Raw genomic sequence first — 27838 nt, 5'->3', positions numbered from 1 at the left:
TCCATATTAAGCTTCCATTTCCATATGTCGATCATCTGAATCGATTCAGTAGTTCAAAAGTTATGAATTTTTGTAGTGGAAAAAATGGAAAAACATTGTTTTTCTTTTAACCATCGGCTAACTTTGAAAAATCATAACTCAAAAACGAAAAAACAAGCATCTCCGATATCGATATCGATATGTTGTGTAAAAATCCTTAGTTTTCAAGAAAAAAAAATATAACGCCCTCTAGTCCAAAGCCATCGAAACAATAAAAAGCGACTACAATCAATAATAACGGAAATGAAATCCATTTTTTGCATATTCAATATTTTTTTAATAAAAGGCTAGCTCATTGCCTTAAATTCGATATGTCGATTCAGTGGTACAAAAGTTATGAATTTTTGAAAAAAGGAATTTTAGGAAAAAAGTGGAAAAAGTTGATTGTTTTGGACCACCCTAAAATATAAATGGGCGCCCTAAAAAAATATTATAAAATTGGAGTCTAATATTTTGCGATAAAGAACAAAATTACCGCTTTTGACGAAAATCTGAGAACCACTATATCAGTTCGGCATGGTTGTATAAATTTAAAAATAATTAAAATCGCAAGAGACAATAAATTGGAAATGTTTTTTTTTCAATTATATCGAGAATGGTTGCATTTAGAAGGAGATTGATAAATAGCTTTTTTATTTTAAACCACATCAGGTTTCATAATTTGTGCCTAAAATTGATTGTTAACATACAAAAATTCCAATTTTCGACAATTCATGAAAAATGAATGTTCAAAGTTCGTCATAGATAGTTTTACCATCTTACTTCATTTTTTAAATTTTCTACACGAGTACTATCTTATATAAAAAAATGTATTTTAAATATTGTACTTTAGATATTGCTTCGAATGCATTATTATAGGTATTAACTCAATTGCTTTTAAAAAAATTCCTAAGAGTCATTTAACTAATGCTATTTTTCTTCGTCTTTTCAGGTAAGTTATAACGCATCTCTGTACGCTTCAATCACTGGAAGGATAAAAACAAATGAAGCCGAATGATCGTTACCACTTCAGCTATTTGTTAGCGCAAGTCAGGATAATCTTTCAACAGATTGGAGTTGTAAGATCTCGACGTGTGTCACTCAGATTCAAGTACTGGTGCGTTGCATAAACTCTTACCCATTAGGGATTGTGCTTTATTTCCATTCCCTAAAAAAACCAATTCGAATTTATAATACATGCAAATAGTTCTACCATTCAAACAGCTAGTTTTAAGAATCACCAAAAACCTACGTTTGTGCTAGGGATTTTCAAATTGTTAACCTTTTGCACTCGTTTATCAAATTTATTTTGTTAGCAGCGCAAAGCAGACGAAGTTAAATTGAATTTGTTTCTGTCTTCCCATTTCAAGCAAAAAAAAAACATATTCTTTGTCGTTACATAAACATAATTCTTTGCATTGTGATGTCTCCACAGCATCGAAGCTCTAGGATTTGAACACAAATTTGAATCGTTGCCCTCGGTGCAAAGGTCCATATTCTCAATTAACCTATTATTTGAGATCACTACGATCATAACTAAACGATACTTCATGTCTTTATGTAGAAAACAATTTCTCTAGTCATGTCTGTTGATATTTGTTGTCAACTGACAACAGTCTCAGTGAATGAGTCACTCAGGAGATATCTATAACCGAGAAACAGAACGAGCTGAGTAAAATTGTATTTTATTTACTTTTGGAATCGCTTCGAATGCATTATTATAGATAGTGACACGAGTCTCCTATAAGCAATAGCAGTCAACGGTCGCAGTCTGCTTAGTAGCAATTTAATGGTGAAATAGAGCTCAGTCGCACATGTGTCGCACTTCTCTGGAAAAAGAAGCTTCTCATGGCGTCACCCTTTCGCGCAGTCAATTATCGGATAGACGCGCCAGTACAGAGCAGGCTTCTAGGAACTCGTTGCGAAGCACACATCGTTTATTTGAATTCACCAAAACAGTTCCCAGGATGGTGAATTCAGATGATGCCAGATGATGCACATGAAATCACTCAATGACGTGCATCATTGAACCGAACCAAAAAATGTAACCCCTCCTCTCAGAATAAACTGGTAGTAGACATGGGACGTCTACACCCGGCTACGTTCTCAGGTTCAATGTCAACCGCGAGGGCACGTGGGGATCATCAATTATCCGATTGAAAAATAAAACCGCCCAGACTGTCGCTGCTATCGCGTTAGCTAACGATAAACTAAATCAACAATCGACGGGGAGCGAGAGAGCGCACACATCTGAGAGGAGCGATATCGATTAGCAACTGCGCACGAATCAGCGGAAAACCGATCACCCAAACCCAGAGTGCCTGTTTTATTATTGTTATGTTGGCACAAATGGCACGCGTCTTCGATGGCAATGCACGCGCTGCAGCAAGACTGCGATCATTCACCATTGGTCGCGTCGCAGCGATCGCCGCCTGGCAACGGTATTCACGGTTACTACTGCTTGTTGGTTGGTGGCGCACGCATCAACGGATCTACTTGAATCATGGCATTTACTACAGTGTGTGGTGCAGATGTGTAGTAGACCTATATTTTCTTCAATTGTGTGTCGATTTGCGGCAGTAAATGAGTAAACATTGCAATCTTATGACTTCGTCGCGCTGATGTGAAGACATGGTCGTAGTCCTGGTGGGTGGAATGAAGTACCTCGTAAGATATACAATTGTTTTCGGAAAGATATTATTTTTGCCGTGTGGTGCGATGGCCTGTCATGTAAATGGAATAATAATCATATGATTTCTTAATTTTTTGTAACATAGTAGATTTGCGACGACGAAGTTCAGTAAACCCTCTACCGCCCGAGTTTTTTATTTATCTAAAAGAACCTACTCCACTTTTTATCTCGAATTTCCGACTTTCAACATAAAATACTCCTAGCAGAAAGCTACCAGCATAAACACAATGTGTATGTGTGATAGATGAAAATATTCTAAAGACGTTCTAGCTGGGGAGACCATTAAAAATAGTGTCAGAATAATTTGAAAAGAGAATCCGCGAAGCCAGTCTAAAGGCGGGCTAGGGCTGTAGAGGGTTAAGTGTGGATCGTTTTCTGCAACTTTTTCTGTTTCTGTCACTTGATTAACCCTACCACTACGAGTGTCGCCTGAAGGACGACCTCCGCGCGATGACTTGTATGTACGAGCGTCGCCTATAGATGCATCAGGATGATACCGCGCATTGATCACTCCAGCGCGACATGCACACTTTTCGGCGCAGCGTTCCTTTCAGCGGTATCACTCCGACAAAGCACACTGCCGTAGCGAAAGGGTTAAAAGTAAATTGAAATGAAAACATATCGATAACAAACCGGATAAACAGTTGACAAAAGGAAAAAAAATAAGAAAAATACCAAACGGTTTGTCGGCTAACCACGAATCGATCCAATTTTTGACTTCATCAAAATTGGAGAAGTGCTGGTCAACCAGGCCATGCTGCATCGATCGAAAAAGGTAGTAATCGGACGGAGCAATGTCTGGAGAATACGGCGGGTGAGATAGGACCTCCCATTTCAGCGTTTCCAAGTATGTTTTGACCGGTTTAGCGGCATGCGGCCGAGCATTGTCGTGCTGCAGAATAACTTTATCGTTTCTTTGCTCGTATTGTGGCCGTTTTTCCTTCAGTGCATGGCTCAAACGCATCAATTGTCGTCGGTAGAAGTCCCCCGTAATGGTTTCATTCGGTTCTAGCAGCTCATAGTACACCACACCCAACTGGTCCCACCAAATAGACAACATAACCTTCTGGCCGTGAATATTCCGCGCGGCCGTCGATGTTGATGTATGGCCTGGGTATCCACGTTTAGGATTGTCGTAATGGACCCACTTTTCATCGCCAGTAACGATTTTATGCAAAACACCCTTTCTTTTATGCCGTTGGAGCTGTTGTTCGCACGTGAAAAAACGGCGTTCAACGTCTCGTTTGTCGTCTGGTTTGCTGAGCTATTCCAAGTGTATCTGCAAGTTTCTGTTACGTTTGTGACGGATGTTGATCGAGTAAAGCTTCCAATTCTTCATCTTCAAACTTTTTCGGCGGTCCGGAACGTTCTTCGTCTTCCAAGTCAAAATTACCACTCTTAAACCGTGCAAACCACGTCTGACACATTCGCTTAGTTGGAGCATGGTCACCATCAACTTCCACCAAAATGCGATGACTTTCCGCAGCTTTTTCCTTCATATTGAACTAATGAAGTAACACTCCCCGCAAAAACATTCTCCCTGGTACGAAATTCGACATATTCGAAGTGGATAAAAACTATGTTGTTTACGCTTCAACTTTTTGACATATACTGAAAAAGACGCACAATGACAGACACTGGAATAGTAATCAAGTTACGCCATCTGTCGTAAAACCGAAGAAACTTACCGGAACACCTAATATATCTTAAATATTAATGTCATTTTGAACGCGTCGCAGTAGAGCGAACCTTTTCAGAGCTCTCGTTTCTAACTTTTGGTTTATACGGATCGAAATGCTTACATGCGCACAAATGCTTTCGAAATTTCGTCCAAAACAATGTTTATCTATGAATTAATAACTCAGGCCGCAACCTATGTATGTTGAATGACTTCAGAGTATCACACAATACGAATTACGCGCCAATAAAACATTTAAAAATCTTTATTTCTGGAGTGTGAAACTCCAGTGCAATTGTGACGAAGAAGATTTTTTTTCGGGTTATGAATTCAGGATATTTTTCTACGTCAAATTGCATGGCTAGAAAGTAAAAGTAGTTTTACTATTTGCGGAATGTTTCGATTTATTGCTTCATTCTGAAGAAACTTGCTCTTGAGCACTTTTGAATACTACAGAGAACAGCCAAATCAGTGTATCGTGAAACTTCTTATGTCTTCAAAATACTGCATGGTATGTTGTCAATGTGTGTTTTTGATACTTGAAGCTTGGTAGCGCTTTTCACATTTTTTGGATTCCGTCGACTGAATCTTTGTTTTTTTTTATGATTTTACTCGCAGATTGAGATGTCTGCGATTTGGGAATCCTTGATAGGATATAACACTGGTGAGCAGATTCTCAAATTATCAAATCACATTCACACATTCAGTACGCGGCGGTGGATGCAATCCCTAAGTCACCTAAGAAACCTGAGAATACTCCTCTAAATATATATACTATTTATTTCGAATCTTATTGTGCGAAGAACTGTATCATGTTTAAACAGTCGACAGTGAAAGGTGTTCCTGGATAGCTTGAAAAGGCAATCGAGAAAATTCCTTCAAAATCAAATGAATTTCCCTTGAAAGATATTTTCTTCTCTTTTAACGGAAATAAACTTTTGCCCATAGTGAGTACCGCTATCATAGAAGCTCCGTATTAACTCGTGAACCATTTCACTAGATATTAAAATTCGTTCAGAAAAAGTGTAAACTATTACATGGTTTAATGAAGTATTCAGCCTCACTCCGTGCTGTGGTGGCTGGGAGCAGACATACGACCTCGAAGAGGTAATGTTATGGAACTTTAAAATTTCTTTCCACCTCTAGCCTTGAAAAACGCCAATTAGCAAATCAATCAATCGAGGGTAGGGCGATTAAATTCATGAGCATTCGCTTTATATAGCGGGCTTCCGGCTACGAAGACCCCCTAGGATTACGTGAAGGTTAAAGCTGTTATCATTTTATCATTTTAGGCAAGCTTTGCGTGAAAACGACCAGAAATACTGTAAACAACAAGGACCGATGAATAAACGTTTGCACTGGGTGGGGGGATCGAATGATTCGTAAAACCATGGAAAAGCCAACTTGAGCAAATTGTTCAATAAACTCTCAGCATTACCATGTACTATTTATTGCTTGCTTCTAGAGTGATACTGAAACACTGAACTTTTTGAATATTCAAGTAGATTTTCAGTATCGCTTAGCAAAACTACATCTTCTACACTCCAAAAAATACAATTTATTTACGAAATAATTCACTCAATTATTCTGTGCAGCACCTTTCGCCAAACGGCAACAGAAGATCCAACCCGAATCGCTTGTTTGGTAATGGCGGCGGTGATAGCAATCGACGTGGAACAATTGTTTATCTTCAGTTTTCCACCGGAGAACACAGCTCTCAGTATTGGAAAATATTTTCTCCTCATACGGCTTGAATTTCGGTCCAAAAGGCGTCCATTTTTCACCAGAAACAGTGCTCGAGATAACGAAAATTTAATGATTTAATGATCGATCGACATTCACGAATCATCTACCTAGCGATTAGACGGCGAGGCTTTTTAAATTACCTTTCTCAAGATTGAGAGTTTAGTTTTGTTTAGAGAGATTAGGCCTTTTCGAGGCTAAAGGCGAATAAACCTAGGAAGCCTAAAGCTTGTGTAGTTTAAAGCATGATCATTATCACATCACTACTTAATTTCACTTCAATTCACACAATCTCTTTTCCGACAAAAAAAATTAGAAACACACACGCTCTGCCGCTTGCAACAATGAAACATCGGACTCTTTGTGTTGTTAATAACACAACAATGGAAGCTTCATATCAAGTATCCTCGCTGTATGGTTCATTTGAATAATCTGAATAGAAACACTGGAGATATGGAGATATCGAAATGGAGATATTTTGTAATTTATCATTTTTAGTCTATGTGAACATGTGCACGAATAAATTCGACTCTGTCGTTGGAAATGTAAATTGGCCAATAAATTTAGTTAGTAAAACCGCATATGGTGGTTCTTCTTAGCTAAACGCGTCTAACGTGTGCGAAACGGTTGATTCGAATGGGGTGGAGCATTGTCATGAAGTATAATGATCTTGTATTACCTTGAGTTTTTCACGAAAACCTATGTATTCGAATTGATGATTTGATGTCGATAATATCCTTGTTTCTCCATAGCGATTCTACTAAAAAAGTCACAGGAGGGTTGTGTCCGAGACACGACCGCATAGTTCACGTAGGATTCCGTTAGGCTATCTGTTGATTTTGGATATGTTTGAAGAATTACTTCGTTAAACTCTTTGATGATGATTTGATGGCCTCCTGAAAAGCGCCGTTTTGTTTGGTTGTTGGGTATTGTTTGTTCACTCCACCAGTGTTTACCGAGTGATGATGACAGAAGGATGGTAAAACAGTCATTTGATGGTGTGTATCAGATAAAAGATACCGAAGTGAAACGAGATATGATGAAAACCGCCCTTTGTGATCCTTGACGAGATACCTCCTGTGTTATGTATGGATAAAATAAAGAAAAAAAACTCACCAATGTAATATAAGATAATTACCAATACCGAACACAATTATCAATTTTTCTCATCAGTAAAAACATATTACTTTAATATACAGAAAACATATTTGAAATGGAAAAGGTAATTTTCTTTTCTAATTTTTACTTTCTGAGTGTTTATTCAACCCAATGCGAATTTTAATTGGACTAACAACACCTTATATTAGAAATATTAGAAAAAGTGATTTCCCATATACTCTACATATAGTGAGTATATGGGAAATCACTTTTTCCAATATTTCTTAACTTTTCCAATTTTTCTCGCCGTACAAACTTTCCTTGAGTGAAAATGAACACAACAAAATAGACAGCTTAAACCAAACGACCCGTTCTAGAGCGGAATCGCACCTGGTGTGCTTATTCATGAAAATTGAAATAAGTAGTTTCATATATCAAGTCATTTTAAACACAACTGCTACCATATACAATTCTACACTTACACTTGTGCTAAATTTTTCACAATTCACGATCGGCCATTGATATGAAATTTCACGAAGCAACCAACATTAATGTTCCAAATTTAAATTTTATTTGCAAGGATTAATCGTATCACTCACCTTACTTGCAATATAAAAGTGCCCCCGACTTTCATATAGTTGCAATGACGATTTCCCCCACGCAGCTTGGTTTTGATGTCTCTGTTAGGGACCCGCCGCATGTGTCGTCAATTTCGACCAATCAGATATGGGTATTTCCGTTAGGATAGGGGTTGAAATTTTTAAATTGTTCAATAGTTAGTTTCATGACATATTGTTTTCTTCAATACAAAAAAAAAATTGTTATGGAGTGCCGAAATCGATTGAAGCAAAAATTTCATCAATCCATCATGAAATGACTGAGCAATAAGCGTTTGAAATTGGACAATTTTCACGATGTGCTCGATTTTCGATTTTCAATTTGTACCCCAATATGTTCCCGAGAGACGTAATCCTACGTCAAAAAGAAGTCAAAGGTTTGTCTGGATTTCCATATGAATTACTATTTTTATAGATTTAATCTATTTGCTATATTTATTACACCTATTATATTTACTATATATATATTGAACTGACCACATGTAATACATTTACTACATCGACAATTAGGGAAATGTGAACAAATTTTGTTTTCATATTTATTTAATCGCCCGGAAAATTTCAGTTTATTCTATTATCCACAATATTTTGCCATCTTTCACGAAAAATTCTGTTCTACTGGTACTCTCATCGAAAATGTGGTCAATATGCTGTTTCATGCAGTCCCAAGAGGCGAAAAGTCTTGAGAGAATTGTACAGGAAACTGAACGAGTGATAGCCTGAAGCGACGCGTAGCACATGAGGCCTTGCATTGTCCTGGTGGAACACGACACCTATTTCTATTGGCTGATTTCGAGCGTTAGTTCTAGATAGCTGTCTTCAATTGCTCCAGTTGCGATCAATACTTGTTGGAATTTATCGTCTGGTTCCTGGGTATCTCGATTTGGTCGTCGGTAACAACACGAAGTTTCCAGACAACCCAATACATACATACTAAAAGCAAAATAATAACCGTGGATCATTCGTTCTAGCTCCTGTAGTTCCTAAATGATAGCATACCCAAGCTTCAACCCTTACCCAGCACTGCTGCAGCCGGAGCGCTGAAGACCGAGCTTTGTCCAGGATCCGATAACATTTTGCTGATGCAGGCAGACAGCAGCCATGTCTGCAGTCGTTGAATTCGACCATCCGAAACCCACAACGCGTTTACGATTGCAACTGGCGAAAACGGTACTCTGTTATGAGGAGACTCACTGCAATCGCTTGTTATGTCACCGCTGCGCGGTCAGCGAGTTGTTCATGGGCGAAGATCTGGTTCGGGACGACGATGTTTATACTAAGCACGATGGCGGCGAGTGTCCACGCGCCTCGAGCGCGCCCTGTGCTTGCCAGAATTCTGTCTGGGGTTAAGCACTGCTGTGGATATGGAATGTTTGGGTTTTCGTTGTCGTCTCGTTTGGTGGGTACACGGGACGGATTCGGTGGTAACATGACCCGAACGCTATTTGAGTATTGTTTACACTATACAGGCGCTTGTCTGGTTGGCGAAAATGAAAGGGGTATACAAGGCTGAGAATAAGAGGATAACCTGTGTTCTATAACTTGGCACGACTTGAATTTGAGCGGCGATCTTATCTCGATCTACATCGCGAGTTATATTTAATAGCATTGAATAATGGTAATGCATCTACAAGATCTGGGTAAAGCCACGATGCCTAATCTGTCTTTATTTACGGTTCGTGTTGTCTAATTTAGCCGTGTGTCGCAGTACGGCAGATGATTATTGCGGGATGTCTATCTTCATGCCGTTCAACGCTACTCCGCACTCGATTACGAAGATTCATTGTTTATTATCAGGTATTCCGACAGAGATTGCATCAGTTATTCACCCCGAAGGGAGGAAATGCATATCCGCCGCCTATAGAGATGCAATTGTCGAGTGTTTTCAAAAGCCCGTCAAACAACGTCGCCATTTGAAGCGAAACAATACCCAAACGCACCTAAAATATGTTGCGCTTGATGTTTTTATTTATTAGCATCGTCGCCATTAGCGCGAAACAGATTACAAACGGGGGATTGTTGTTTACCCATCGTTATTTCCCAGCACAACGCCGCAGTATTTGTTTATTTGTGATTTGAAGTGCGCAAAATGAAGGCGCGCGTCACATTGATCGACAGCAGCGGGTCGCAAACAAATAAGAAAAAAAAATGATTCCAAGTATTTGAGCGTTTGTTTCGAAGGCCTGTGAAATCAGTTGAGAATGAGAGCATCGGGATAAACGGATTGCAAATCTGCTCCTGCCACAATACCAAAGTGAATAAAAATAGAAGAAATGAGCGCGAAAATAGATTATTTAGTATCCATTGGTCAGCTGACATGATAATTTTTTTGTGAACACCATATATTAGGATATTCAATTCGATTTGTTGATAAAAATCGTTATTGATACACGAATGAGAGAGGCGAGAGGCGATACCTATACAAAACATTACACGTATTCATAAGAAGAAGTACAATTTTTAGGGGAAAAAACAACGAACGATATGCTGTAAATTTACAAATATTTTTGGAACAAACGAGTAATTTGGTTATCTATCAAGTGAAACCAGAACCAGATTAGCGTATCCAAAAACTGAGGAAAACAACTGCACCTACGGCTTTTCATTCTTAGAGTTAAACGGTGCGAAAAGTGAAAACAAATAGTGTTTCTGATAAACCGAATTTGTCTTTCTTTCGGGTGAGCGAATTTGGCCAATGTAAAACAATGTCGTCGAGGCGAAGTCCGGATATGGCACCGTTCCATTAAACTAAGTCCAAGCTTTTCAAGCCTGAGGTGGGTGTGAAATGTGGATGAAGAACGGGGAATTAACAATTGTAACCGCTGCCAACTCGCTCAACGAACTAATTATTCCTATCTTCCCGCGGTGTGACGGTCCTGCTGGAGGCCGCCGCCAACACGTTGCTCTGGCCCTGGGAGCGGAAACGTTTTATACCTTAGGCGTATCGTAATGTTTACGAGTTCTGTATGGTTCTACGTGAGCGACAGAACGACCGCGAGAATAGATTAATCGTGTGCAATTAGCCATCCCACGTATGCTAATTAGCGCGCACTATCAGTATCAAAGTGGCAGTGCGGCATTCGCAGGTGCGCTCCGCGTAGTACCCGAGCGCCGGATGATGAGTGCGTTATGCGATACAGTTGTAATTATTAGGAATAATAGGGGGCTCAGCTGCTGGTGTGAACACTTGTTTAGTTGTTCTTGGAAGTTGAAACTATTAAACTGCCAGTTGCTCGGTGATTCGATGGACACTCCTCCTTCTGGAACGAAACTGCTAAGAAAAGAAGTATACGTCTGTCGCCTATCGACTGATTTGTTCGTGCGCCTTACCTCGTTGAACACGACAAATCTATATATATCGCTATCCCGATCTCGTGTCACGGTGTTTGTCACCCAACTGCTCCGAAACGGCTCGATCTATTTTGATGAAATTATGCACAAAAAACTTGGTAAGCATGAAAATAGGTTGTAAACTATATACAATACCGCTAGGATACCGATTACTAAATATTTAATACCGATTAGAGCTCACTCCCGACACTCTTCCAAAATGGAAGGAAAAGTGACGAACCAGCCAGAAGCGTTGAAAGTCACTATAATACAGAAAAAAAAACCGATTAGAGTGTCTCTTTGCAGTAAAATATTTTTTTTCTTAAATTTTGCAATACATATAACCACAAATTTAAACCCCCATACCCTATTTTCAATCGCGATTTTAGTAATTCTGTACAAACAACATCCAAATAAATGAACCATCGGTCGTTTTTCAAACAGAACGAATTAATTTATGTTGTTTAATGACAGATGGTGCTAGATCGAATTTTCATCCACACATTCGCCAGTAACCTCACTTCGTCTACAGCCAGGCGTATCGCCGGCTTGGTTTACAACATGACAATTACGTTATTGTCATCAATTCTGATGAAAAATCTGCTGGAGAGCACGTGTCTAGATTCAGTGCGCAAGTGTTACTAAAATCATAGAAGGTGTCTGCACAATGACGCGAGAAATTGTGATTCGAAGAAAAAACAACAACCAGGAATTCACCGCTGACGCACATCCTTCATACGACTCTCTCCTTGTTCTTCTTCAATAGCACTAACGTTCCCAACGTTCGCCTTCTCATCGTAGTATTACTTGCATCATTTTTAGTAGTACTTAATAGAAATTTCTATACCAAACAACACGCCTCGGATGTGTTCTGAGTGGCGAGCTCTAGAATGTGTGTGACCACAATGCAAGTCAGATAAAATATCTGACGAAAAAGCCCGACCGTTTTGAAAGAACAAGATGAATATTGCACAAACATTAGACAACGTGATCCTGCCACAGGTACTCCATTCATTATGAACATCATTACTCATTTTGAAACAATTTTTATGAATAGCTATATCAGACGAATAAAATAAAGGAGTGAGCTCGATGGATTTTATGTGTATCGCATGATGTCATTATATGATGTCGTGAGCTGTACCAACAATTCATGGTCGACATGTTTCCGATCATGCCGGGAGATTATTCACCAAAGAAATTTCTTCCGACTTGCACTGTGATCACGCGTATTCTAGAGCTTGCCACTCCAGAATACATTCAATGCCTGTTATTCGGTATAGAAATCTCAAATAAGTACTACTAATAGAAATGACGCAAGTAATACTCACGTTGAGAAGGCAAATGTTCCACTGGGCACGTTAGTGCCATCCAAGAAGATGTACGCGAAGATAGATAGCGAACGATTGCGATTTTTACGACCTAATATACATAACTGGCTTGAGGAATAATGCATCCACTTGGGAAACGCTATCATGAGCAACGCCGTAACGGCGTCAGAGTCAAATTTATCCGAACGGATTGCAATTTTGCATTCTGAAATCCGTTCGACTCAAGTCCAATCGAGCTGTGCGAATTTATCAACCTTGCGACGCAATTCGACATAGACAACATTGAGCTCCGTGTTCCATTTCTGTGAAGCAAAAATGCAAAATGGATATTCGGGAGGAATAAACTCGCTTTTAAACCAATTTTTTTAATGAAAGTCAATTCTACATATCAAAAATGTGTTCGATGTTAAAAAGCAACACATTCTCTGCAATTGGGGGATAAATCTTGAACGAAAATTGTGTCTGACGATGATTTTATGTTATGTATAATGTTTTGGTGGAAATGCAAGGAAAAGAGTTAAGTTAGGATTGGGACTATGTATTCTATGTGTTTAAACGACATCGAGTGATCGTGAAATTCGATCGAGTTTTAAACCAATCGGATTTCGGAATATGAATAACTGTTCGATACTGTTACCACAATAATGGTGTATGGTTAAAGCGGTGATTCGAAACCTTTATCGCCTTGCATGGTAGATGGAATATGTACAAAGAGTTTTCACCAACGACACGATCGCAAGCGAGGCGAATATCTAATATTTCAACGAATAAATACTGATAATGTCATTCACAAATATCAACAACGCAAACATTGAAATTGCAAATCGTTGAGTAGTACCATATTCGCCTCAGCTGAGTAAAGAGTAATTAATATATTTGCAAGTCCGTGGATAAAGGAAGTGGCAATATGGCTCTGTGATTCTCGATTAGAATACCGCTGTGAATACTCCTCAAATGAAAGACAACAACGAAGTAATACGGTTCCAAATAAGAACGATACATCAGCTCCATTGTTGTCTAGTGTATCGTTGGTTTCCCAATTCATGAACGAGACCCAGCAATTATAAATTTAGCCGTGCATATTGAAAAAGAGAAGCGCTTATTTTCCTCCAACGAGACAGCATTTGAACGATATGAATATTGATTTTCTTTAATTCATTTTTAACTTTACGACAAAAATCTATTACTTTATTTCTCTTTACATTACATTTTGCTTTTACTTTTGAGAGATCAAACATATAAGTTAATGAAATACATTGTATCATGAAACATCATACCGACTTTCGTTGAAGTCGTTTCATTCGTTCTTTTTATCGATCACATCCGAATAATTTTGTAGATCGTTAAAACATTCAAACGCACTTAAAATACATTAGTTATGTTTTATTTAGCAACCAAAATATAATCTAGAAATATTTTGAATGGCAGAACAACGTTTACTGAGTCAGCTAGTACTTGATAAAATTCTACAAAGTTAGCCGCAGAATCGTATCAATTGGCATTGTTTTTCCGGTTCGGGGAAATGACTAGGGTTGTCTTCAATCAGTAGCGCTAAAAACAAATATCACACATAAACTTGTTGAATTGCTACATACAAACGTCTCCATAACGTCGTCATGTCATGTGATTAAGGAAAGTACCGTCTGTTTTCAACTGAAAACGGCGTAGTTGGCGTCTTGACTCATTCGACAATCGCAATTCACTCGCCTGATTGCATGTTGTACTCCTAACTCCTCGGCTTCTTGGTTGAGTTGGATTCAGCCTCGTGAAACAGGTTTTTGAAACGGCCAGCATGGTCGTTTGATCTTGAATTTCAGCTCATTCGGTTGTTTTAAAACATATACACAATGCAGCAATATATGTAGTTTTTCCTTAACCCTCCTGTACTTGCGCGCAAAATCATAACTCGTATACACGCACACGGTTACCCAGACTGTGCGTGTCTCTGTAATATTTCTATTGTGTATTTTTAGGAATTATTGGAATTTATTTGAAGAAAAGGATATAATTGAATGAAATCAATTTTTCATAGAAGCACCGTTATAATTCGTGAACAGGTATACCCGATTTCTTGGGTTGAGAGGTTGGTGTTCCACCTAAACAGCGCTGGTCGCTTTTTTCGTCGGTTTCCGATTTCCTCACAATTCAGGTAATCGATGAACGTTCCTCGATAACTTAAAATGCGTTCATTACAGTTGATTTGACCAAATTTAATAATTTTTCCAACTTAATCTACGAGAATCTTCGATTGTTAAGAGATTTGTTTCTCTGGCTTAAACTTCTAAATTTCTGAACTTCTTCACATTCTTCTAAATAGTAAATTCTATAATTTTGATATACTCTGAATTAATATGCGGCTACGTTAACAATGCGGCCGTGTTCTGAACATAGAAATAATGTTGATTAATCGATGCTTATTTTTCAGTTCAATTGGATTACTTTCAATCCAGGGTCACTTGTTTACTTTTCATTTACCCATTTAACGGTTTATCGTGGTCCGAAGCGAACGGATTGCATAAAAATGTTTAGATTTAGTTGGATTTATTTCTAAACAAGTTTCCACAAGCCATCCCCTCCTTCCTTTTTGAGTGCGTTAGGCAATATTTGAATATTTGAATGATCCCATAAACCTCATAAATAGCTGTTTCGAGTGGCTCCACTCTGACTTGAAAGCGTCCAAAATAGTGTTCTTGATGTTATTTTTTCGCATATTAATTCCTAGTATGTAGTGTTCTTTTTGTGTGTATTAGACTATTCTCCCACATCTCACGTGTACCAAAATCCTTTTTTCCAAATGTTTATATAGATTTCATACAATTTAATGTTTCATGAATCAGTTGTAGATTGTTCGAGAAGCAAAACCGCACATTAAACTTATGATAGTTCTGCGTTTCAACTTACCCCGCTCTACGGACAAGTTGAAACAAAGCATATGAAAACTCAACCGTTTTAAAATTGATATTTTTCGAAATTTTTCAATAGTATGCTTCAATGCAGTTTTCAAGCTATGGAAAAGGTTTTTGGGTCAATCAGTAATCATACCACTTCGTTCTGCCAGTATAGAGGTATTAACGCTCAAATCCTTGCACCTCAAACGTAACGCTCTCGTTTTCTAAGTTTTAAACTCACACCCCAATATACACTCGGCAAAAACATTTTAGGAACAGAGTGCGAAGTCGGAAATTTGAAGCGATTTTTGACATGCTGTAACTTCGTGAAAAATCAACGTATATCGATGGGATGTACATCATTTTGAAGCTACAACCAGGTATTAGAATATTCTACGTACATATTTTTATCTTGGTGTGTGTAGGTAGAGTGAGCAATAATTTCGGGAAGAAATGAAAAATCGATTTTTCTCTGTTTTTTCAAACAATTTATGGACTAACACAATTTCTGCTAACTAACTCAACAGAGAATCCAATTCACCTTATCAACTAGCTTTAATTTGGTTCCTAAGATGTTTCTGTAAGACCTTCCCATACAAAGATATTTCAGTTTGAATTAAAAATCACCCTTTTGTTATTGAGGATGAATTATTCAATAAACAACCTTCGCACCGCAAATCGAAAGGCAGTTTTGAAATCTCCAGTAAACTCTGCACAAGTATAATTTGTTAATTTGCCGAAAAAAAAATTATTCATTTTTTGCATCGATTTAAAAAAATTGCCAAAACCAGGATTTTGATAAAGTTTCACAAAATCCACTGTAATTCTGCAAATATCGCAATAAGTTCTAATGTTTGCACGTACATTTTTAGCCTAGTTTTTCCCTAAACATTTTTTGAACGTTTCATATTCATACGTTTAGCCGTTTTTTCTAGCCGATTTTTCAAAGTTTGGAGTAAATATAATCGCAAATTGTATCAGAAGTACGAAATCCTAAGCTACTCTCAGAATGAACGATTCGTAACTTTTCCCTTTTTTTAAATCGATGCCAAAATTAAATATTGTTTTTATTTTCCGTCAAAGTAACAAATTATCCATGTGCAAAATTTATTGGAGTTGAAGATTTTTCACGAAGTTACAGCATGCCAAAAATCACCTAAAATTTCCGACTTCGCATTCTGTTTCTCTAATTTCTTTGTCGAGAGTAGATGCACAAATGATGTGGTGTCAAAATACAGAAGCATTCTCCACCAGACGGCATGAAAATCTGTGCCTCCACCGAACAAAATTCCATCACTATGTGCCATATAAATTTTTTATTCTTACTTTGTATTGAATAAAACAGCTTTGAAAAAATCTGCTGGAGCTAGCTAGAGCGAGACTGTGACTTCAATAATGATGATCTTGGTTTGAATTATGGAGAAAAAAAATACTAATTTGGAAAACTGAACTAAACTCTCGGCCTTGAGAAAGAACATTTGACAAGTCTTGTTGCCGATTGATCGCTAACTGGATGAATGATGAATCGTGAATGCCGTGGAATCGCGAACAGTTTGTTTATCTATATATATATAAAAATGGAATGATATCTGTCTGTCTTTCTGTCTTTTTGATTCTTATGGACTTGGAAACTTTTTATTTGTATTTAGGGTTTTTTGGGACCGGGGATTTTATGATAGTTTGATACTTCTGCCCCCTCATCAACACAAATTTATGCATAGCTCGAGAACTGATCAAGCAAATAGAACCAAATTTGACATGTGGAGGTTCTAGGGGACAAGAAATGTTTTCTTTTTGATACAAAATTTCAAATTTCTGCATAACTCAAGAACCAATAAGGCAAATGAAATCAAATTTGGCAATAAATGTTTTAATTGTGGCTCGAGACTACTTCCCCCTCTCTAAGGGGGGCCTGCCATACTCGTAACTCGTAACTGCGTAACTCGAGAACTAATCAAGCAAAGATGCCATCATTTTATTATATTTTCTGTATCAAACACGTATTCCTTGTAAGGGAGAAACATGTTATCTGCAAGTGATTGAAAAATCTTGAACGAGAATTGCTGAATTGCTGAAAATAATTTGATATTTTAATGACGGGTTCTGGTGGAGCTAGGAAATTTATAGCAAAAGGAATTTTTAAAGGGTCAAAATTAATCAATAGAAAATTCTGCAATTGAACCCATGGACGTTCGTTAAATAAGAAAACGTAAATGTTCGAAAGTATTTATAACAAAAAAGTATTTTGGGCGAGACGAAGTTTGCAGAGTCAGCTAGTACTCAATAAATTCAAAACGGGCGAAACTAAAAATGCAATACTTTCTCTGTCTACATTTTCCGTAGAACGAACACTGTATTTGCTGTTACGATTTCATAAAAGCCCTGTTTTCTGATTTGGCATCATCAATAAAAGAGGTAGTCCTACGTCATAAAATGAAATGATTTCTTAGTTTATTGTTGCCTAGAGCGAGATAGCAATCGCGAATGATAGGTATTGACGTAGGGCGACGTCTTTCATTTCTATACTGGGATGTATGTTTCGAAAACGAGAGCGTTACGTCGGAACAAGAACAAGAACAAGATTTTGAGCGTTGATATCTCTTTGCCGGCTGAACGAAATTCAGCGTTATATGCCCATTAATTATTGACTTAAAAATTACTTCGAGAAAAGGCAACTGAAATCACACACATCTATATATAAGTTGGCGCCCGCTACGAAATCCATTTCATTGTGATTGCAATGTGACGGGAAGATGATCTCACTCGCTCGCTCGCCTGAACACTACACCCAAACATTATTTTATCTTTTTTTACTTTAACTTAATTTCAATTAATAACAGAATATGTAAAGACTCTCAAATACTGGTAGGCATTTGTGTAATATATATGGTATAGCAATATAAGATTATCATGAGCGAGTGAAACAAGAGAGACCTTGCAAATTCGCATACTTTGCCACATACACGGCCCAAACCGAGACGGATATAAATGCTCTCCTTTTTACTCTTAGAAAACACTTTCCAACTTCATTTTATAATGAGGTGTAATATTATTACGCAATTATGCAACAGTGCCAGTAGCTATGTGGATAGCGTGGTCGTGTAGAACTGCCTTGCATTCCTGTTGGCTTTGGTTCGATTCTCCTTAACATCGTTTGGATTTTTTTTTGGGGTACAGTCCCAAAAGAGATGAAAAAAAAAAGAAAAAAAAGATATGTCTGCTCCCACACATACAAATATTCTAAAACTTTTGAGACAGGTGATTTAATTTGCTCATTTGACGCTTCAGGACACGAAGAGGCATTTTTTCTGCCGAAGATGAAACGTTTTGTGGCAACGCTAGTTTGGGTGTATGCTCTTCTCTCCCAATCCCATCTCTTTTCTGCAGCCGGACCTAACGGAGCATTTAGCGAAAAACGTATCGCATCGATGACAATTCGATACAGATTATGTACAGTTGGTGACATTAGGTGATATAGTGTAGAGATTATTCCACCATACCAAAGAAACCCCATTGTTTGATGAAAGCAGGCGTTATAATATAATTTTTATACGTATGCCGCATCGATCGATGATTGTAATTGGCGGGGATAAGGTATTATTTGTGCTGGGTATTTTCGCGAAAAAAACGATCAACAATTCTTTTCCAGCTAAACGAAGTATTGTAATCACTTTATTCGAAAGATGAAATGTCTAAGCGTTACATGTTTATTGATTACTAGCTGACCCGGCAAACTTCGTCGCGCCCAAAGTTTGTTTTTTGTTATCAATTCCTTCAAACATTCACGTTTTATTATTAAGCGCAAGTTAATGAGTCCAATAGCAGAACTGTTCATTGATTGATCTTCTAGTCGACCCCGTTGAATTTACCTTTCACTAAAAAAATCCTAGTACTTCTACCAAAACTCATCATTAATATATCAGATTTTTTTAAGACACAATTCTCGTTCAGGATTTATCAACCACTTGCAAATAACATGATTCTCCGTTACATGGAATTAATGTTTGATACAGAAAATATGATAGAATAAAGACAGACCCTTCCCCTCTTCTCCCGTTAGAGAGGGGGGAGGACATGCCAAATTTGGTTTCGCTTGGTGGATTAGTTCTCGAGTAATGCAGAAATTTGTGTTTCATTTGTATGGGAGACCCCCTTAGAGAGGGGGAGGGTTGTCGAGCCACCTTAGAAATGTTTCTTCCTCATAAAACCTCCACATGCCAAATTTAGTTCCGTTTGCTTGATTTGTTCTTGAATTATCCCCCTCAGAGAGACGGGTGGAGTGTCTATTCACCATAGAAACGTTTCGTGCCCCCTAAAATCTTCACATGCGAAATGTGGCTCCATTTGTTTGATTAATTATTGAGAAATGCAGAAATTTGTGTTTCATTTGTATGGAAGTCCCAGTTTTTTTTCTGTATTATAGTGGTTTTCAACACTTTTGGCTGATTCGTCACTTTTACCTTCCATTTTTGGAAGACTGTCGGAAGTGAGAATTGAACTCGTGACCTTTAGCGTGAGAGGTATAAATGTTACCACTACGCCAGATCGCCTCCACGGGGGGAGGGGTATCTAACCACCGTGAAAACATTTATTACACCCTAAAACCTTCACATGCCAAATTTGGTTTAGTTTGCTTGATTAATTTCCGAGTAATGCAGAAATTTGTGTTTCTTTTGTATGGCAGCCCCCCTTTAGAGAGGGGGGTGGAGTGTCTAACCACCGTAAAATCATTTATTGCACCCTAAAACATTCACATGCCAAATTTGGTTTCGTTTGCTTGATTAATTCCTGAGTAATGCAGAAATTTATGTTTCATTTGTATGGAATCCCCCCCCCCCCTTTGTGAGGGCAGGTGGATAAGGAACTTGGATTGTCGTCCCGAAGAGCCCTTCTCGCTTGCTAGCCAAGCACTTTTCTTTCTCAAACCCATTTCTTTCCTGCTGCCGGACCGAACGGAGACGCATTGTTTGGTGAAAGCAGCAGTTCTACTACTGAATGCTTACGAATGCCGCTATCGACCAATGAGCCCATTGTCGAGGGTGGGGAGGGGGTATTATATGCGTTGGGTATTTCCGAGGAGGAATCTATTCCTCTTTTGAGCGTTAACTTACTTTTCCGACGAAACGAAGTGGTATGATAATCACTATATTCGAGAGGTGAGATGCTTAAGAGTTATATGCTTGTTATCTATTGATTGCTAAGCCAACGGTTGTCCTACGTCCACCTTACGGTTATATCATAGATATAACCCGCATCTAATGCTTTTGTAAAATTTGAACACCACTCCAAAAAAAAATTTGAACTCCACTATTCAAGATCAACTCTAATTGTTTTATCGAACGACAAAGTTCAATTCATTGTATATACCTGTTTCTACAAAACCAACATTCAGAGAGTATTCATCCTAACTCTTTGACCATCACTACTCACCGAACCACGACCTATGTCATTTCCACTAGTAGCAGCGCATATCAAAATTTAACCTCTTACCGTCTGAACTTGCTCTCCCGTTTAACACAGTACACTAAGTAACTTATTCAGCCACACTAGCGAGCGTTTTAGCGGCATACACATATACCCGTATAATTTCTATGTATGCGATTTGCCGAGAGAGTATCCAAATACGGGTAGAATTGAGAGATCCGGCTCTGTGTTGTTTGGTTGCTCCACTCGTATAGGAAGAAGCGTAGATCGTGAGAAGGAGAGTACGGTTCCTTCTCGTGTCTGAACGATGACGTCGAAAATGGGGAAACGGGTGATGCTCGACGTCGAGCGAGGAGAGGATGAGGAGGACTCGACACAGGGTCACAAGTGGAGGGTAATGATGGGCATAATTCGAGACTACCCAGAGAGCTCCCCTATCTCGTTCGAGACGACGAGCTCCCCAGTGTTGAGTTTTCGTTTCAACTTACGAGTAGTAAATTAGTTGCTAACCGGAGGACGGTGATACGTGACGGAAGGCCAATTCGGTGCGGAAATTTAATAGAAAAAGTTTCGATCCAGCTAGCTCTCGAATTGTGCAACAGGTTTTTGCTTTCCTAGCTTCGTGAGGTGTGTGCGACTTCAATCGCAAAGGCGGTAACTTTGCTGGAACTTCGAAGTTCTCGCATAGGTGTACCGTAATCGCGGAATTAACATCGTCGATACCCTGAGGGTGGTGCGCTTGATTATAAGTGGTGTCAGTATTATGCTGGAAGGAACTAAGTGCAAGCTGAAATCGATTGATTCGGTGTAAAATTGGTAATAGCCAAGATTTTCCCCCAAGTGCAAAGTGTGTTTCTCACGATAATCGCTAGGACGGCCCGCAAGCGGGCGTTTACCGTTCGAGAAAGTTGCCCGTCGTCATTTGTCTGTTTGGAGGGGGGGGGACATCGCTGACCATTGGAGGGGGGGACACATTGCGGACGAAATCGACAGCCGCCGCGAGTGCGAGTGTGCGAATTTTTCTCGGCTACACTAAACTCTGTCTTACATGACTGACTGTACCGGACGACAAGATCCTCCCAAAGTCAATTACAACGGCGCAATCGAACCTCTAACCGTGGTTATATTGAAGCTCCGCCAGTATCTACTGCGACGGCATCAACCGCATGCATTCTTCAAGGAAAGTGTAACATGACCGAGAAGAGAAAGTGAGACGTTTGTGTCTGTCTGTACATATTTTTTTTTCTCGAGAGGAAAGTTGTTTTGTTGTTGTGTACACATTGGAAGAAAACGAGCTTTGTTTTCTAGAAGCGAGTGTTTAAACGGAAGCTGTTTCTGAAACAAGTCACCAGCAGTGGAAAAGTTGCTGTGCAAGGAGCGATACAATAGAACGAAGAGTGCCAGTGAAAGCTCTTTTTCCGGATACCTAAAAATAGATTTTCTCGGCAGATTCTCGACTGGGCGAAAAAACGAGGTATGCAAACATTGAAAACTGCACTTCTCAATGTATATAGTTAATCAATCAGTGCAGCGGCTTTAGATACAACAACAACAACAACACAGGAAGTTGTACACCGTGTCAGATCGAAATTACCAGGAGAGCGAGTATGCATTTACAAGTCTAATCAACTCAACTGGCAGACAGGTGAACGTCGACACTTGGACGGCCGTTTAAACAACAACTCTATCTTTCCGCGCGATCGATAGAGTGTATGTGTATAGAACGTCTAATTCCGCATTTAATAGAATTATTTCTTCTAGAACATATCGTTTGTTCCTCTTCGAGGTTATTTTAAAGTGTTCGGTGATTGGAAATAGGTGTCATTTGAACCGATACTATTCTTCTTGCATGCTACATTCTCCGAACAATTTGTGGTGGAGTTTTATTTTTGTTCCACTCAGTGGATTGGGAAACGGTTCCCCCCATTAGGTGCTTGTCTTCTTCTAATTATATCGGCGTGGTCCCGTGATAAGCATTAACATCGTGATCCTCTAGGAGGATCCTCGAGCTTCACTTGCTTTAAAAAGACTTGCACAAGCCACTACTGAATACCATTTGGGACCATTTGTGATCCCTCCTCATCGTACAATTTTAGAATAATCGTATTATAAATTGGCAACAGCTATTACGTTGGTCACATTATCACAGTTCCAATATTGCATGAGGGGAGACGTGAATAGCGATGAACGTGTCCTTCTCAAGAAAAGGATTAATGTAAGTCGGACAGCGTGAATGCCACAATATCATGCGGTAGACAAAATGTGATACAGGGAAACTTCGATAAATTATCTGTATTTTGATACTACAGCTTGTGCTGCAACTTTAACCAATCCCGAAATACAACTGTTTTGTGATTCCGGCTTCTAAATGAATCAAGCTTCAATCAACAGAACGTAGGGAAACATCATGAGAAAAGTTGGCTTCGTCTTCTAATTGAATTTATTCACGAATCTTACTCAAACAGCAACACAATAAAGTTATATAAGCTACGTTTCAGAGTTCTTTATTATGCTTCGATATAACGTACAATTCGATACAACGTACAATTTTGAAAGTAAAATGTGCGTTATATCGAAGTTACCCTGTAATGTAAACTTTCTTCCTACGGGTTCCCGACCATACGATAGATCCTAAACATCAGCAATTCCATGCCCAACCGATATAGGGTAAGTGTACCAATTATGGAGGACATATGTCACCAACTTGCAGAAATTGACGAATAAATACTCTATTTCAGTTCAAAAGTATACAAAAGTATACTTTTTCTAGAAGTTTGAACTCTGTTTTTGAAGATTTTCACTGATATTTCGATGATTAATTGACTAAATTGTTTGAAAATGCCACTTCCATGTACCCATTATGGTAATAGTGCTCCTGGAGTTTCCTAATAAGTGTACCTATTCTGGTAATAGGCGGTGTCACATGGAAAAGTGTTAATAGGATCCAAATAATACTTCAATAATAATTTGTAATAGAACTAAGCCTCTAAATCTTATTCCTAGTATGCAATACTATGCCGTTGATTCTACACTCGACAAAAATTATGGGAACGGAGCGCGATGTCGATGTTTTTAAGTGATTTTAGAAACGCTGTAACTTTGTAAAAAACCAACGCATGAAGATGGGATATACATCATTTTAAAGCTTCATTTAAAGTTTCATGTTTTGAGATATAATACTTGAATGCTTATATCCATCGTGTGTGGGTGTAGTGGATAACAACACTGGAAAGAAATATTCGATTTTTTCTGTTTTTTTAAGATTTTGCATTTTAACGCAGTGTTTCACTAACCAAATCAATGGTAAATCCAATTAACCTTAACAATCAGCATTTGATTCCAAGAACGCTCCTGTAAGTAATTTTACTACAGGAAAAAGTTTTGATAGAATGAAAAATATCCCCTTTTTCCAATGAATACTTTTTCAATAATGCGATTGTTCCCAAATTTGAAGGCAGTTTTGAAAATTCCAATAAAATCTGTACAAGACTCATTATTCGGCAATTTTTGCTTCTGCTCTGATCGATTCTCTTAATTGACTTTCTCTTACGATAACCATGGCCTTCCAGACAGATTTTGTACCACATAATTTCAATATGCAAAGAACATCAACCAATTATTTGTATTCGAAATTTAAAAAAATAAAAACTTCAGGGATGACAATCTGAGAGAGGGTACACTTAATTAACTACAAATCAAAAAGGAATTAACAAGCATTACAAGTTCCGGTTATGATTTAGCTTCTGTTAATGAGAAATTGTTGTTTTTGCTTCCGGTGTCCGGCCGTATATCAAATATTGACCGGATAGGCAGGATACCGAATATTCGTTTCATCTCTAGACTAGACTGTTGTCATGTGCTTCCCGGTTGTAAAATAACTGCCAGCTCCTCGATGCTAGGCATCTCTGCTAGCTGACAGGAGGATCACAAAGGCGTTAGGTTTGTTATGTACATTCGCTTCTCTTCAGGAACTGAACAAAGGATATCAACCCGATCACTTAAGATTCAATTTGCAACAGAGAGAATCAAACAAGTATGCTTCGGTCGGTCACGCTTACTGCTATTTCACTACACTGCTGAGCGTTCAAAAGCGCCCTATGATATGCAATTGCATAGCGTGAAAACGTGAGTTACAACCATAATAGCATAACAACCATAACATAAAAACGTACAACCATAATATGAACATATCAGCTATGCTTTTCAACTTTGCAGAGATTTCGTACAACCATAATAGGAACAAGGCAGTTTTCAATATTGCGATAATTGGCACGTATATGTGAAATTGCACCAATTATGGTAATTCAAAACTACAAAACGCTATGTTTATTTCGATAAAGTTGTATAAATTGGTCAAATCACAACATCAAGAAGGTTGTAATGTATGCGTCTACGCTGTGTTGCATCAAAACAGCTCCTTCACAGCATACAAATCTCATTATTTTGACCGCATATTCCTTAGCAAAATGCTAAAAAGTAAGCATCAATGGGACTCACTATTTTCAAACTAATTTTTTCAACAAAAGAACAAATTTTCGCATGGAATCAAGTACAAATATCGATGAAGAAGAGATTTCTGATTTTTAAAAATTATATTAGATCCTTTAAAAATAAGATATGATTTCTAAACTAATAAAAAACTCACTCGTATTACCATAATAGGTACTATTGCGATGATAGGTACTTCTACCCTAGTGGTTCTCAGATTTCCATGAAAAGTGGTAGTTTTGTTCTTTATTGCAAAATATTAGACCCGTTTTTTATTTTTTTCGTTAGAGTGACCATTTCCATTAGAGGCTAGTCCGAAAAATCATTTTTCAAAAATTCATAACTTTCGAATCACAGAACCGATTTAGATGATTGACATATCAAGTTGAAGCCAATGAGCTAGCTTTTTGTTAAAAAATATTGCACTTGCAAAGACAATGGATCTTGTTTTCGTAATTATTGATTGTAGTGGTTTTTTGTTGTTTTCATGGCTTTGAACTAGAGGGCACTATACTTTTTTATATTTTTCCTTGAAAGCTGAGGATTTTTTACAATTACAATTTACAGATACAATTTATTGAGAATAAAAACTATGGGTGGGTTATAGCTGTTATATAACCGCAAGGTTGACGTAGGACCGTTAGCTTTGTAATGAATTTGTTTGATTTGTTTGATTCTCAATGAATGAATGAACGGATATTTTAGAACACTACTGAAAGTTCTTGTGAGTATGCGAGTGGAAAAATTGCATTATATGCCAAACAAAAAGCCATGCAAACTACAAATAAAAAAATATGTGTACCGGTGAGTTTCTTCGGTTTCACAACAGATGGCGTAACTTGATTATTCTTCCAGTGAATCAAATTTCCATACATTCGTTGGAGAGCTACTGTCATTGCGCGTTTTCTTCAGTATATGTCAAAAAGATGAAGCGTAAACAACATTGTTTTTTGCCATATGTTTTCGAATATGTCGAATTTCGTACCAACGAGAGTGTTTTTGCGGGGAGTGTTACTTCATTACATCAATATGTAGAAAAAAGCTGCGGAAAGTCATCGCATTTTGGTGGAAGTTTATGGTGACCATGCTCCAACTGAGCGAACGTGTCTGACGTGGTTTGCACGGTTTAAAAGTAGCAATTTTGACTTGAAAGACGAAGAAAGTTCCGGACCGCCAAAAAAGTTTGAAGATGAAGAATTGGAGGTTTTACTCGATCAAGATCCGTCACAAACGCAACAAGAACTTGCAGTTACACTTGGAGTAGCAAACCATATCCGATCGTTTAAAAGCAATGGGAATGATTCGAAAGATAGGACATTGGGTGCCGTGTGAATTGAAGCCACGAGACGTCGAAAGCGTTTTTCTCACGTGCGAACAACTGCTCCAACGGCATAAAAGAAAGGGTTTTTTGCATCGAATCGTTACTGGCAATGAAAAGTGGATTCATTACAATCCTGAACGTCGGACAACGTATGGATACCCCGGCTATGCATCAACATCGACGGCAGCGCGGAATATTCACGGCCTCAAGGTTATGCTGTCTATTTGGGTGTGGTGTACTATGAGCAGCTAAAACCGAATGAAACCATTACGGGGTACCTCTACCGACGACAACTGATGCGATGATGAGCCGTGCACTGAAGGAAAAACGGTCACAATACGAGCAAAGACACGATAATGTTATTTTACAGCACGACAATGCTCGGTCGCATGTCGCGAAACCGGTCAAAACATACTTGGAAACGCTGAAATGGGAGGTCCTATCCCTCCCGCCGTATTCTCCAGACATTGCTCCACTTCTCCAATTTTGATGAAGTCAAAAATTCGATCGATTCGTGGTTAGCCGACAAACCGGCCGATTATTCCCGCAAAGGGATTCTTGAATTGCCAGAGAGGAGTTGGGAAAAAGTTATGACTAGCGATGGGCAATACTTTGCATATTAAATTTGTAACCCCTTCTGCAGAATAAAGCATTAATTTTTGAAAGAAACGAAGAAACTTACCGTTACTCCTATTTCATTCTTTACACAAATTAACACCTAATATGAGTTTTACTTTGACGTCTCTTTTAACGCTTGAAGAATGCACGAAGTTGAAATCTCACCAACAAGCCCAAAATCACTCCTAAATTCACACAAACTCTCTCCCGACAATGAATTCTAAAAATCAATACGATTGTTATCATTTCGGATATTAGTTATGAATGCATCGATGCGAAGTGCTTTTTGGTTAGAAAATGAACGACCGATTCGGAGTGCAGTAGCGACTTTTTTCCAAATTCATCGCACAGGGGTGGAGCTTGCGGTGCAATGTTTCACTTCTCTCTTTTCTCCACTAATACTCTCGGTCGGAACAATTTGAAGGGTACAAATTGGGTCAATCAAAACGTGAGACTCAGCACATTCAGATGATGCTAGACATTCTACAATTATTTTAATTTCATATCTAAAACAATGTTTTATTGGTTGTTCAATCTGACCAATAACGCATATTTTGCTTGTAGACAAAGCCATTTAGTCGGACATGAGTCC

At 38.3% G+C, this 27838-nt stretch overlaps 1 protein-coding gene and 1 long non-coding RNA gene across 7 annotated transcripts in view; one reads left to right on the top strand and one right to left on the bottom strand.

Annotated features, from left to right (window-relative positions):
• The window catches only part of LOC129778886 (PRL-1 phosphatase), a 184655-nt gene that overhangs the window by 90893 nt on the left and 65924 nt on the right, over window positions 1-27838 (top strand). Inside the window, exon 1 of one of the 4 annotated variants that reach the window (XM_055786039.1) lies at window positions 21265-22293. The exons of the other annotated variants lie outside the window; for them this stretch is intronic. The gene's annotated coding sequence lies outside the window, so the exon portion shown is untranslated. Of the gene's footprint in view, window positions 1-21264; window positions 22294-27838 lie in introns of those variants that run through there. 4 annotated transcript variants of the gene reach the window in all.
• Window positions 8291-11440, bottom strand: LOC129778887 (uncharacterized). 3 transcript variants are annotated; one of them, XR_008743519.1, is made up of 4 exons: window positions 11365-11440; window positions 11177-11263; window positions 8846-11120; window positions 8291-8779 (listed from the first exon to the last, which is right to left on the bottom strand). It is a non-coding gene; the product is annotated as an uncharacterized LOC129778887 (long non-coding RNA). The 3 variants fall into 3 exon arrangements; XR_008743518.1 differs by having other exon boundaries at window positions 8846-11117; XR_008743520.1 differs by having other exon boundaries at window positions 8864-11117.

The sequence above is a fragment of the Toxorhynchites rutilus genome, chromosome 3 (assembly GCF_029784135.1).
Source record: "Toxorhynchites rutilus septentrionalis strain SRP chromosome 3, ASM2978413v1, whole genome shotgun sequence".
Classification (NCBI taxonomy): Eukaryota; Metazoa; Arthropoda; class Insecta; order Diptera; family Culicidae; genus Toxorhynchites; species Toxorhynchites rutilus.
This window is presented reverse-complemented; position numbering and strand designations above follow the sequence as displayed.